The 13,072-nt window shown below is 33.1% G+C and overlaps 1 protein-coding gene across 1 annotated transcript in view; it reads right to left on the bottom strand.

Annotated features, from left to right (window-relative positions):
- LOC126972747 (calmodulin-binding transcription activator 1) overlaps nucleotides 1-11,889 on the bottom strand; it is a 258,853-nt gene extending 246,964 nt beyond the window's left edge. The window contains exon 1 of the mRNA XM_050819761.1: nucleotides 11,713-11,889. The gene's annotated coding sequence lies outside the window, so the exon portion shown is untranslated. The remainder of the gene's footprint in view (nucleotides 1-11,712) is intronic.
- Between the last annotated feature and the right edge of the window lie 1,183 nt (nucleotides 11,890-13,072).

Raw genomic sequence — 13,072 nt, 5'->3', positions numbered from 1 at the left:
TGAAATACTAGAAACAGCCGGGAAAGACTTGCAAATAATGGATAAAGACAGAGATGCGTGGAAAAAGTTGGAGGAGGCTTTCACCCGAGGCCCCTCCTCGGGTGAAAGCCTCCTCCTTCCTATCATTAATACATACAAATAAGTAACACGTACTAACATATAGATAATAAGAAAAATATTAATAAACACTAAATAACAACATCTGAAATATACGTATATTAAGGATATAAAATAAAAAGGTTTTATTATTATTATGTAAGAGGTATCCTTCAAAGATATTAGCTCTCTGAATGCTGTTCCAGTGTTCAACACCATGCATAGACTATCAAAACTTGGATAAGTTAGCACAAAAGATATTAATTCAAAAAATATTAAGTATTACCGCATCCAAAAATAGTTTCATCCCTCAGTGTGACCGTAACACTACAAATAACATAATAAGTTTTGAACTCGTTTGAAATTGTATCCGTATCTGATAATTGAGTGATGTGAACCGCAATCGATATTTACGAATGTAACAAAGTTAATTTGTTAACATCGAATATTCATATATTTTATTTGATGTTATATTCGACAAACATTACTGCGGTGTGCGATGGTGTATGGTTAAAATATAGTCATATAATAGAGTGATTATTGTAAATATCTAAATACAATTTCAGAATATGTTTACTTGTATTTGAATGTGGTTATTGGTTTGCCTAAATTTATGTAAAGTGATATTATATAGTTCATAACTGAATTCAAAGATAATTTGTTTCTCAAAATATGTAATAGTAAATTAAACAAGTAATAGTAATTTAAACACAATTCTATATTATATATGTACACAAAAATTTCATACATAATACTATTTTTGTATATTAGAACAGATTATTGCGTGACGTTTCAATGTGATCCTTGAGATTTTATTGAATAAATTTATTCTGATTCTGATTCTATAAAGGAGGTTCGAGAAAGTACGCAAATAAGCCTGAGTGGCGTTAATGTATCATCGACAACCAAGTACCAATATCTTTTGTCATTCCAAAATTTTAACTATTTTAATATAAACAGCGCAATAATATCTAGGTGTCACTTAACATAAGCATAACAGAGTCTTAAAGTATTCTGGCAGGCGCCATATTTCTCAAACATTTTATAAATTAATTTAAAATATTGAATCTTTATTTTATATTTACATATATACGTAAAATTCACTCCAGATAAAATCACACTACATTATTAAAAGCCAAAAAAACCAAACATAATATTATGATTTCCTTCACTTTTGGAATTATATCTAAAACATTTAATTATGCCAAAATTTTGTGATTCTGGTGCTCTTAACCTAACAACTGTTGTACCGCTATGCTATCCGTCCTCTAGCACATTGTCCATGAACACATAAAAATATGACATTTATACTTTAAGCAACTGTTCGTGATTGTACACATTGTAATGAAATTATTGAATTGTAAAACGAATCCCTGAGAGCTATGCTACGTGGCACTTCAGCGTAGCGCTACGACAATGTCTACGCAGTCAACGAATTACTACATGTTATATAACTACAGAGTTATGTAGTTGTAGACTATCGCCCCGCCCGGGCAAGGTCTAAATACTTTGTATTAGAGTATTAATGTAAGAAAAAGAGGCACTCTTTTTAATTTACAAATTAAATTCCCCAACCACTATTGTCTTCAATTCATATATTATGTTTTTCTTTCATCAGTCGGAGTAGAACCAATTTAGCCAACATATCACAAATTAGTAGTAAGTCGAAGTAGTAATAGGCAGGCCACATCGCTTGTAAAACCAATAACTGATTGGTACAGAAGGTTCTCGAGAGGCGACCACGGTAGGTGATCACTGATAAAAGTTGCGTTTAGTATTCTAGAAGACAATAATAAAATTAAAAAGTAATTATAGGTAGTTATTTTATGTTCTTGATCGTACTAAGATTTTATTAATAATAAATCATCAAAATAAATCAGTCTGGTCAGATTTTTGTAACCAACATAATCACAGTGTTTTTTTTTTGGATATTATTCAATAAGTTATTTTTGACCACGTTGAAAATGTATTACTTTATTTGCTGTAAGGACAAATGAACACATAATAACTTAACTACGAGATAAGTGTTTAATATTTTCACGACATGGTACAAAAAACATTACTACATACAATCAAAACATACTATTAAATATGAGATAGTAATACAATATTTTTTTTATGAAAATAAGAGACGAGACGAGCAGGACGTTCAGCTGATGGTAATTGATACGCCCTGCCCATTACAATGCAGTGCCCCTCAAAATGATTGAAAAACCCTATTCTGAGCGGCACAACAACTGCTCGTCACCTTGAGAGATAAGATGTCAAGTCTCATGTGCCTAGTAATTTTACTAGCTACGACGCCCTTCAGACCGAAACACAGTAATGCTTACACATAACTGCTTCACGGCAGAAAGAGGGGCCGTTGTGGTACCCATAATCTAGCCGGCAAAGGAGCCTCCCACATTCATGACTAAACAAGAATTAGGTTTATTATGTTTAATAAGTAATTAATATTATTTCAATATTTTTGCCTCATTGTACTTGGGGTTTAAAATTGGAATAACAACCAGAATTGAATTCCGTTTATCCGAACGGCTGTTTTAGGGTGGCTTTGTGTAATGACTCTCTGAAAGGCAGTATTGCAGGCCGGCAGTGAGCATTTCCCACCCATTTAGTTGACACCCAAGTTCATCTTTTTTTTGCAATATAATAGTTCCTCCCGCAGTGGAATTCAATTATTAAATTCATCTGAAATATTTTTACAATAAGTAATCAAAAATATAAACTAGTTGAAATGCGTGAGTACAATATAGATTTTATCACACAGCTTCGTTACGTGCCACATCAATATTTATAAGATATTTATTTGCTCTGGATCGGAATGGAAATATATTTTGATGATTAAAATTCCGATATTTTTATTAAGTATGTTGTTAATTTAGTCAGTTGTATGAGCGCTATAAAACTCTCAATTTTGAATCTCTGTAGGTGCAAACGTACAATGAGTATAACCGAAATGTTCCAATCTATCGATGTTTATAAATATAACTCGAAATAGATAATTGGTCAATATTTTTTTTATAAAAATCGTGAACTGTGTTTGTTAGAGCCTTCTATCCGTTTTAACTGCTTTGTAGTTTAATTAATAAATTTAGACATCAAACATCAAAGCGCAGGTCCAGCCACATATGGAGTTTTCCTGTCATGTCTGGTCTGGCCCACCCCAGTATCATTTCGATCCATTTGAGCGCGTGCAAAGCAGAGCAGCTCGAATTGTCGTGAACCCAGTGATGATACAATTATATCGGTATATCTTAAGTAGTACTGATATTGTAGACCCTGTAGAGACAAGGTATTTGTATATCTATGTATATCCTATATATATCTATATAAAATATCAATTTTTTATAATTAATCTGTGGTTAACCGTGCTGGTGGCACATTTAGTATTACTTTATAATATTCTTTAGTTAGTAAGATCTAATGTTTCGCTGTTTGTTTACCCCAATAAATAAAATTAAATAAAAATTAAATCTATTCCTTCGTTAACAATAATATTTTACTTTAGAAAATTCTTGTTCACTTTCATACCTAGGTAACACTGAAAATGTTTAGAAAATGAAAAACGGCTTAATGTAAGTTGCCAATACTTTTATTGTTTTTCGAAGTGATCTCCGTTCCTCTCTACACATCTGCATCGTCGCATTCGATGGAACTACCTCAGTAGTAGCTTTTCTCAAAAAGCAGTAGGCCCATTCTTCCTAAGGGGTCTCTTCTATGGCATTTTCGTACGCTTTCACCGCATCTTCAGGGCTCGTAAAACGAATACCTTGAATTTCATCTTTAGTTCTTGGGAATAAAATAAAAGTCGCAGGGCGTCAGGTCAGGACTGTATGGCGGATGACTCATTATCTCGACACCTGCCATACTCAAATATTCAACAGTCCGTTTTTCGGAGTGCGTATCATTGTCGTGGTGAAGGAGGATCCTGCTTCGAGTCGCTGCTGCTGTCGAATTTTTTCCGAGACAACAGGCAAACAGCGATTGACATACCAGTCTGCAGTAACTGTCCTTCCATTTTCTAGCACAACTGTCGCGAAGTGACCTTTCCGACCAAGGAATGAGGCAATCATCTGTTTTCCTTGACTTCTTCCTTTTTTTACCTTAGTTTGCCGATCCTCGAAAGGAAACTGAGCTAATTGTCGTTTGGTTTCGGGTTCGTAGCAATATATCCAGCTTTCATCACCTGTTACATGTCAAATACAGCATTTGAGTCACCGCCGTTGAACTTATCTAACATTTAGCGACACCAGTCCATGCGATGGTGTTTCTGGTCGTCGGTTAAAGTGTGGGGAAGAATCCATCTGGTACAAAGCTTCCTGACGCCTAAATGTTCGTGTAAAATTTTTTTGAACTGGACTAAAACTAATGCCTAGGCTTGCCCGTATCTACTGATAGGTCACTCTCTTATCTTCTTCTATTAAGCGTCGCACGGCACTGAAGTAGTCGCTGTTAAGGGACGTCCCTCACGCGGATCATCAATGAGATTGCTACGTCGACGCTTAACCTCGTTAAACCAATTGTAAATAGTGGCACGAGATGGGGCTTAATTAAGAAGTGCTAATCGCAGCCTATCATAGCTTTGTTGTTGAGTAAGCCCACAACGAAAGTCATAATAAATAATCGACCAAAAATATTCCCGCGTTAGGTTCATTTTCACGTGTAACAAGAGTTTTAGATTTGCCGCCAATTCACAAAAACAAATGACAAATGAATGCAAAATACTACATTACGTTACCAAAGAGCTCTAAAATTGAAATTTATAAAAAGTTTTCATCAGCAATGTTTCTAACTGGCCAGTCCTAAACATTTTCAGTGCTACCCACGTATTATTTTTACATATTTACTACTTTATTACTTATCCCATAAATGTTCATGTAAAGAATAGTAACATTTTAGCGGCAATATCTGTTTTAATTGGTTTGTGAATTTGCTATGATTTGTTATACATTCTATGTTATAATAGTCTCTAAGTAAGTTGTTGTAAATCTTTATAGACATAACCAGTGAACCATCTGAATTCATTTTGAGTGGGGAAATTGAGGAGTATTAACCTGTCTTGATGTTTTAGTGATTATTAAGTGGGTACATCTGATGGTTTTATTTAAAATTATCGTAGCTAGTGAAATGGGCTACAGAGACTTAACATCTTATGTCTCAAAGTGGCAAGTGCAATTGCGATGCCGCTAAGAACTCTGGATTTAGTAACAAGAATCCTGAGCGGCATTGATAAACAGGTGAACGTCTTCTCGTCTCGATATTTTCTCATAAAAAGAGCTGTGCTTATAGGAAGGTGTACACTATTTTTTTGAATGTACCAACGTGGTATCTAATTCCATAGTTTGGTTGTATTTGATGGTGATACTAATATATCGTAGGTGCTATAAATGCTTTGGTTTGATCCTTGTACTCTCGTTACTGATCAAATTTCTTAATTAAGGGCAATGGGACAATCTCTATGTCTTGTTTTATAAAATGATAAATAGGCCGATTCATTTGATTAGATGGGCTGATCGTTTACAGCTTTAACTTAAAATGATTCTCAATCATTAAAAAAATGATTAAGAAATGATAAAATAATATATCAGTAGAAACCCACTTAAAGTTTTCCGATTAAATTGTTTCTTTATATTTTCATTATATATCGTATCCAGATAATATGTAATTTCTATTACTTTATTATTATAATATTTATGTATAACAATACATTTTCATTACTTAATTTTTTTATTGAATATTACCGCGACCCCATACTCTTTTAGAGCCGAGGAATCACAAGAGCGTTGCCGATCATAAACGTACATTAGAATTAAAAATTCGAAAACACATCAAAATGTGGGTGAGAATGTGGTGAGAGCCAACGATATATATGCTCGACTGACCCTAAAACAATAAAGTTTCGAATATGTTTTGAAAAGTTATAAAAAGTTGGCAGCGGAAATAAGCTTTTATTTTTAGAATTGATTTAAATTAACGATAATATTTACATGCGAAGAGGATTTTGTTAATGTTCTGACGTACGTATTTGGCTTTATCAGTGCACACATTCGGTTATCACGCGGTTATCTAGTCGACGGTCTAAATAATATTCTTGATAAGAATGCATCATTATAAACAAACTTGACAATTCACGCGACGAAACTAAATTTCTGATTACACGGCATGGCTTTCAAATATTACAAATATATCTATCTTTATATATATAATTCTTGTGTGCGTGTGTATGTCACTGAACTCCTCCTAGACGGCTGGACCGATTCTAATGAAACTTTCTGTGTGTATTCAGGTGGATTCGAGAATGGTTTAGATTCACAATTCAACTACCTCCTAAACGGCTGGACCGATTTTGATGATATTTTTGTGTGTTCCAGTGAATTTGAGATTGGTGTGTGTCTTCAGGTGGATTCGAAAATGGTTTAGATTCACAATTAAACTACCTCCTAAACGGCTGGACTGATTTTGATGACTTTTTTGTTTGTTTCAGTGAATTTGAGATTGGTTTAGATTCTCAATTCCGCCCATATAATATAATTCTCCTGCTCATGTGTATGTTAGTGAACTGCTCCTAACGGCTGGACCGATTTTTCAAATTTAAAACATGTGTATGAATTGCTGTTCGTTAGTCTCGCTAAAACTCGTGAACGGCTGGACCGATTTTGCTAATTTTGGTCTTGAATTATTTGTGGAAATCTAGAGAAGGTTTAAAAGGTGAATAAATATGAAAATGCTCGGAATTAAATAAAAACAACGATTATGTTTTCCCTTTGATGTGTACCCCGTCGTTCAGAAAGCAAATTGAAAGAATATTTTAATATGAATAACTTATAATTTTTATATATTTGTAACTTCTATATATATTATAGACTTATAGCCTATCCTAATAGGTAGCACATAGGAATAGTAAATAGTATTTTATTAATATTAAAGGTATAAGATTTGCATAAGAGATGTATTAAATTAAATCTCTATTAAGTTATTTTACTTTTGGGTTTTTGAAGTCGGCTTTTCTAAACGTAGTTTTTTTTTAATATTTATTATGTACAGAACAAGGTCTGTCGGGTCAGCTAGTCTGTCCTTAAAAGTGTCATTATGATCTGTGTATTGACGAAAAAATTATTCTTGATTCCAAAATATAATGCACGCGTATATAAAGATTAGACTTTACTTTTTATTTAGTACTAGCTGACCCAGCAAACGTTGTATTGCCATCATAGTATCATCATCAACTATAGTTAATCTATCAACTATAGGTAGCTAAAATTAAGTTTGTTTTTTTTAACTCCTGAGAAAGTTAGACAGATACAAATATTATAATTAGTTATTTATTTTAAACTATTCTTTTAATTTGATTTCTGAACGACGGAGGACACATCAAAGGAAAAACATTTTTTTTTTAAATTCCGGACTTTTTCATATTTATCCAGCAATTCATTTATATATATATAGATTACTAGCTGACCCAGCAAACGTTGTATTGCCGATATTAAAATCGCGATACAAAAGTAACTGTTGATCGTAGATGGGTGAAAATTTGAAGTTGTATGTATTTTTTAATGCTGACTCATAATCAAACAAATTAAAAAAAAACGTGTGAACCACCCTTAACATTTAGGGGGATGAAAAATAGATGTTGTCCGATTCTCAGACCTACCCAATATGCACTCAAAATTTCATGAGAATCGGTCAAGCCGTTTCGGAGGAGTTCAAAGTTTTACACCATGACACGAGAATGTTATATATTAGATGTCCGTTGGTATATTGTTATGGGCTATTTATAGCTTAGGTCATAAAGAATCATTAAGGTTGCGCTAGTCGATCATTCTTCAATACAAACGTAACAGTAAAAGTAATATTTATGTGTCTAATTATTATTCCATGTATGGAAACAAAAAAGTAAAAAATTATGTGTTGAAATTCATAGGCGTCAAACTTCCATATTTGAACAGTAATTTTAACGCATCTTGGGGTGTAAATAAAATTTTGGAGTTTAAATATGGCAAAACTGTTGCCATAAAAGGATATATTATTAGTTTCTTAAAAATTGCCTGTTTATAAAATTATACGCGCTCGGTTTTATTATAAATCATTGTCTTTCGTTTATCATTCATAATACTGGAGTGTGTGTGCCTGAGCTTCTTCTGTTCTTTACAGCGTGTATCACTTTCGCACATCGTGTTCGATGAGAAAGCATGTATTTTAGCCGCACCCCAAAACGAGTTCGATCCGTCTCGACTAGCGCACCCTTAAGGGTCGGGATAAATCCAATAGCCTTGAGGAATCGTGGGAGCTAGGTTACACCTGCCCGCGCAAGAACGCTATGTGCGGCCACGCCGAACCGAGAAGCGGTCAACGTGGTTGGTTGACAGCGTCTCGTACCAGTGGAAGGATCCTTTGCAAAAGATGCCGACTAAATTCTATGTGCCACATCGGGTGCCTTTTTCTGCCGTGAAGCAGTTATGTGTAAACATTACTGTGTTTCGGTCTGAAGGGCGCCGTAGCTAGTGCAGCAAAAAACTAAGTATGCAGTTATTGGGTTCTTATAAATCGTGGGCATGACTCCTTTCACGACTTTTCTCTAAGTCTCGTAGTATTGGACTAGGCCATCACCTACCTTTTCAAAAAACCACCCTGTATTTCTAACAATATTTTATTGTTTTGTTATATATTAAATGTACATAGGCACGTTAGGAATTTCCAGAAAATGTGAAAATCATGTTAACACCGAGAACACACATAAATTTGTTATATTTAATACTTAAGTATTAAAATGTACAAAACAAGTGTGTTACGAAATTTACAAGAATTGTTAAAAAAACGCATACGTGTACGTGGTAAAGGTATTATTATTTATAACATAAATAAGTTTCTGATAACACTGCTTCTTTAGGAATGGAGCAACTGCCTCCTGAACTGATTTTCCTATTTTGAGTATAAATATTTCAATTGAATTGAATTAACCCTAACCTGAGTATTGAATATTCACATTATTCAATATATTCAACAAGAACACAAAAAGTATTTGATAAGTCTTATTCAAAATTAAATCATCGATATTATGTTCCTCAAATCATAAATTAACATTTTTTTATTGTGCTTATATTCTGTACATACTAATATATATAATAATGTTGTATGTCAATTTCATTAACATAAAAACAAACATACAATGCCGAAGATGGCAGTGGTGATGACATTTTACCAGTGGGAGGCTCCTTTGAAATGAAATGAAATGAAATGAAATTTATTTGCAGGAAACATTGTACTTAAGGTGTTAACAATATAATGGATAATCCAATATGTTTCATCAATTGACATGCAAAATATGTTACAAAATTGTCTAAACACTAATCGTACTGTTATATTGAAACATGTCGGATTTCACAATGATATCAATAATATTTATAAAATGAAATTTTAAGATATTATAATATGAGACGTTGACTTTGCACAGGAAGCTAGATTATGAGTCCCACAACGGCGCCTATTTCTACGATGAAGCAGTAATGTGTAATCATAACTGTGTTTCGGTCTGAAGGGCGCCGTAGCTAGTGAAATTACTGGGCAAATGAGACTTATCTTAACACCTTATGTCTCAAGCACTTGTCGTGCCGCTCAGAATTTTTGGGTTTTTCAAGAATCCTGAGCCACACTGCATTTTAATGTGTAGGGCGTATCAATTACCATCAGCTGAACGTCCTACTCATCTCGTCCGTTATTTTCATTAAAAAAAAATGGGTTTACAGTACAGTAAGATAGGTAAATATTATTAACTAATGCTCTTACAATTACTTAATTTAATCATAACTTTAAGCTGACTGATCGTTTGAATATCCTAACAGTCGAATGCAATACGTAATTGAATCTGTAAATAATTATCTAAAAGCATCGCTACAGTTCGATATGCTAGAAGACAAAGTTTAACGAATAAATTCAGAATTTACGGACGGGAATAAAAATAATGAAATAGTAACTTTAATAACTTTGCGTTAAGTTAAGTGGTGATTGTTTTTATACAAGTTATTTGTTATATTTTAATGCCCACAATATCTTATTTTATCAGATTAATGAAAATGTATCGTTTACGAGTTTAATTAGCTAGTATATATTATACAAATGTTTTGAGTTTTCTTTAGTGTTAATTCCGCCAATATTTGAAATTTGCCAAAATCTTGATTTTGGCGATTCAACATGTCCTGAGGATGCCTCGTCCAGAGGCGAAACACGTGTCAAATTGTTTATAGACAAATATTGGCGGAATTAACACTAAGGAAAACTGAAAACATTTGGATAAATATGGATTTCCGCAAAGTAACCCCGCCTACTTCAATAAATTTAAGTATAACGTTAGTTATTAGTGTAATTAAAATCCGGCATTTGGCGGCGGTGATATATAGAGTTTAGATACTAGAGAGACTTATAAAAATTAATTTTTTTCAAAATCGTACTTTACATTAATTCTCAGTCAGATATTTTTTTTCAAACTTACTTATTAAGTTTTTATTTTAGCAAGCATCTGTTGTTTCTTGTTGATTCCTGGAATCAGACAACGCGAACTGTCCGATGCAGTGGCTATCATAAAATATTATGTTTTTATATTTCTTTGACTTGATAACACTACAACGATTTTGATATTTTCTACGCTATCGTTGAAAATATATTCATCTTAAAACATTTCTCCAAAAATGTATGCTAAATCAAACTTGTAGTCTACAAATTTTTATTAAATTAATTACAAATAATTCAATTTCAGGCATTTTTTATTTTGCTTCTTTGAATTACAATTAATTCATAAAAACCGAATGTTACCGTCGAAAGCAAGCAAACAAAAATATTCATTGGAACAAAATTATTATTTAGCACATGATTTTGTCTGTTTAAATAAAAATTTTCCTTCTTTACAAATAAAGTAGAGTTTCGTAAATGGTAATTACTTAGACTTAAATAATAATTCTAACCAGAAATCCTATATATTATCTTTCTACCCTGGCGAAGACACCTAAAAATGATATTCATTATAAAAATTATTTCCATTGTGGAAATAATACAATTCTTAAAAAAAAACTAAATGAATATTGCCCAAGTAATAATTGTTCAATAAAACAAAAATTTTGTCTTTGTAACACAATATTTTACCATAAAGCTACGTAAATATTAAACACTAAATTATATATTATATAAACATCAATATATAAGTATGTTTGAATGTAACACAGACTAGTAGACATGTAACTATGTCTATATCTAACTGACACACGCAAGTCTGGCCTGAAATAAGGTTAAGCCTTCGCGAAACCTCTTACTTAGACTAACAACTTCACACAATATACATTTCCTCACACAATATTACATACTCACTCTAAATACAATATTACAGCCGTTTCAGTTACTGTATTAATAAATTTTCATAATTATTGGGCGGTATCGGGTACGTTGTTAAATTTCCGGTTTTAAATTGTTTATAACAACGTTATATTATGTTGATATGGTTTTTTATTCGTTGTAGGCTTTAAATGTTCGACATTTGTGTGAGTAGCGTGAAATGACACGTGGAGGCTGTTCTACAAATAAGATTTAGAGATCAATTGTAGCATGTCGGAGAAAATGAATACATACCCGTGTGTCGTTCGCGGTGTCGACTCTGCAACGTTTACCCACTGTCCGTCATGATATTCCCAAGCACGTGATGGTAAATTGTAAACAAATCGCATTAGTTTCTATCTGTTTTGTACGAAACGGGGTTGGAGGTAGGGACGCGCGGTCAGGGCGCGGACCGACTAACGACTGCTTGCTCTAGTGAGGCTCCGACTGAACACTTTTTATCGATTCTTCGCTGAAATTTCAGTTACGCGAATCGGAAGCGATTATGATCGAGATATCACTTTATCACTGCCGATTATGTTAAAACAACATTAGATTTTAAGCAGTTAGATATTATTCTTATATTTAGTCGCAAAAATTTGGGAAATTAAAGAAAACTCTGCGATTAAATACAATATCACCACATTATTAAAAACACATTTAAACTGTGAAACAGTCCAATAATAACTTATCTTTCACGTTTATCTTATCTAACTAATCAGGCTTGTCATGTTGTGTGTAATTGGGCGTCAAACAATTAGCATTTAAGAAAAAACAGGAAACATTGTTTTAATTTACTCAAATATTATAAAGTTAACTTCTTTATATCACTTGAGTACAGTAGTAGTATATACCTTAGCTAGGTATTTAAGGCTTTATTAAGCATATCATTTTAATTAAAAAAGAGTTTAATTAGCAAAGTGTGACTATTTATAAGAATAGATATCCATTTTTATGTGAATAAAGCTGCCCACAAAATCCCCTCACTACCCGATACAATCGAGTGATAATCGAATAATTTGTCACATCACTAGCGATCTCTTTCTCACGCATGCGTCGGTCGATTCCACACTCGGTCAGTGGGCCGGTTTGAGACTTCAAAAACAAACAGCCTTTGTCCCAAACAAGGAAGACTGCAAGGCGCCTTAACGTAATTGGTAAAACGTATTTTGTACTTCGCACCTGTGGCTCCAATCCACACTCGGCAGTTATGTCACCAAGTTTTCAGAATTAATTCCCTCATATTACGAAGTCGCCAAACTTGGAACGGATTAAGTGCAACCTTGGCGGCTGACGCTAGGAAAATACTTCTGTTTACATTAAAGCATTCGGAATCACATTTTCTAAGATAATTTTATATGACGCAGTAGAAAAAAGACAAATTACACGAAAAAACAGTTGTATTAATAAATTCTTAGCAGTTTTTTGAGAAATATCCTTCATTGAATTAAAATATTTTTTATAATATTTATAGAATGGCAAGCATAGTGAGAAGAAAGTTAGACAACATTACAATATAGGCTATCGATATCAGATATCTTATGGCAAGGCTATTATTGGATTTATATTTATTACTGCCTGACTCTTGGAAGCCCTTAAACTCATCTTTTATCGG

Source organism: Leptidea sinapis, chromosome 27 (assembly GCF_905404315.1).
Source record: "Leptidea sinapis chromosome 27, ilLepSina1.1, whole genome shotgun sequence".
Lineage (NCBI taxonomy): Eukaryota > Metazoa > Arthropoda > Insecta > Lepidoptera > Pieridae > Leptidea > Leptidea sinapis.
This window is presented reverse-complemented; position numbering and strand designations above follow the sequence as displayed.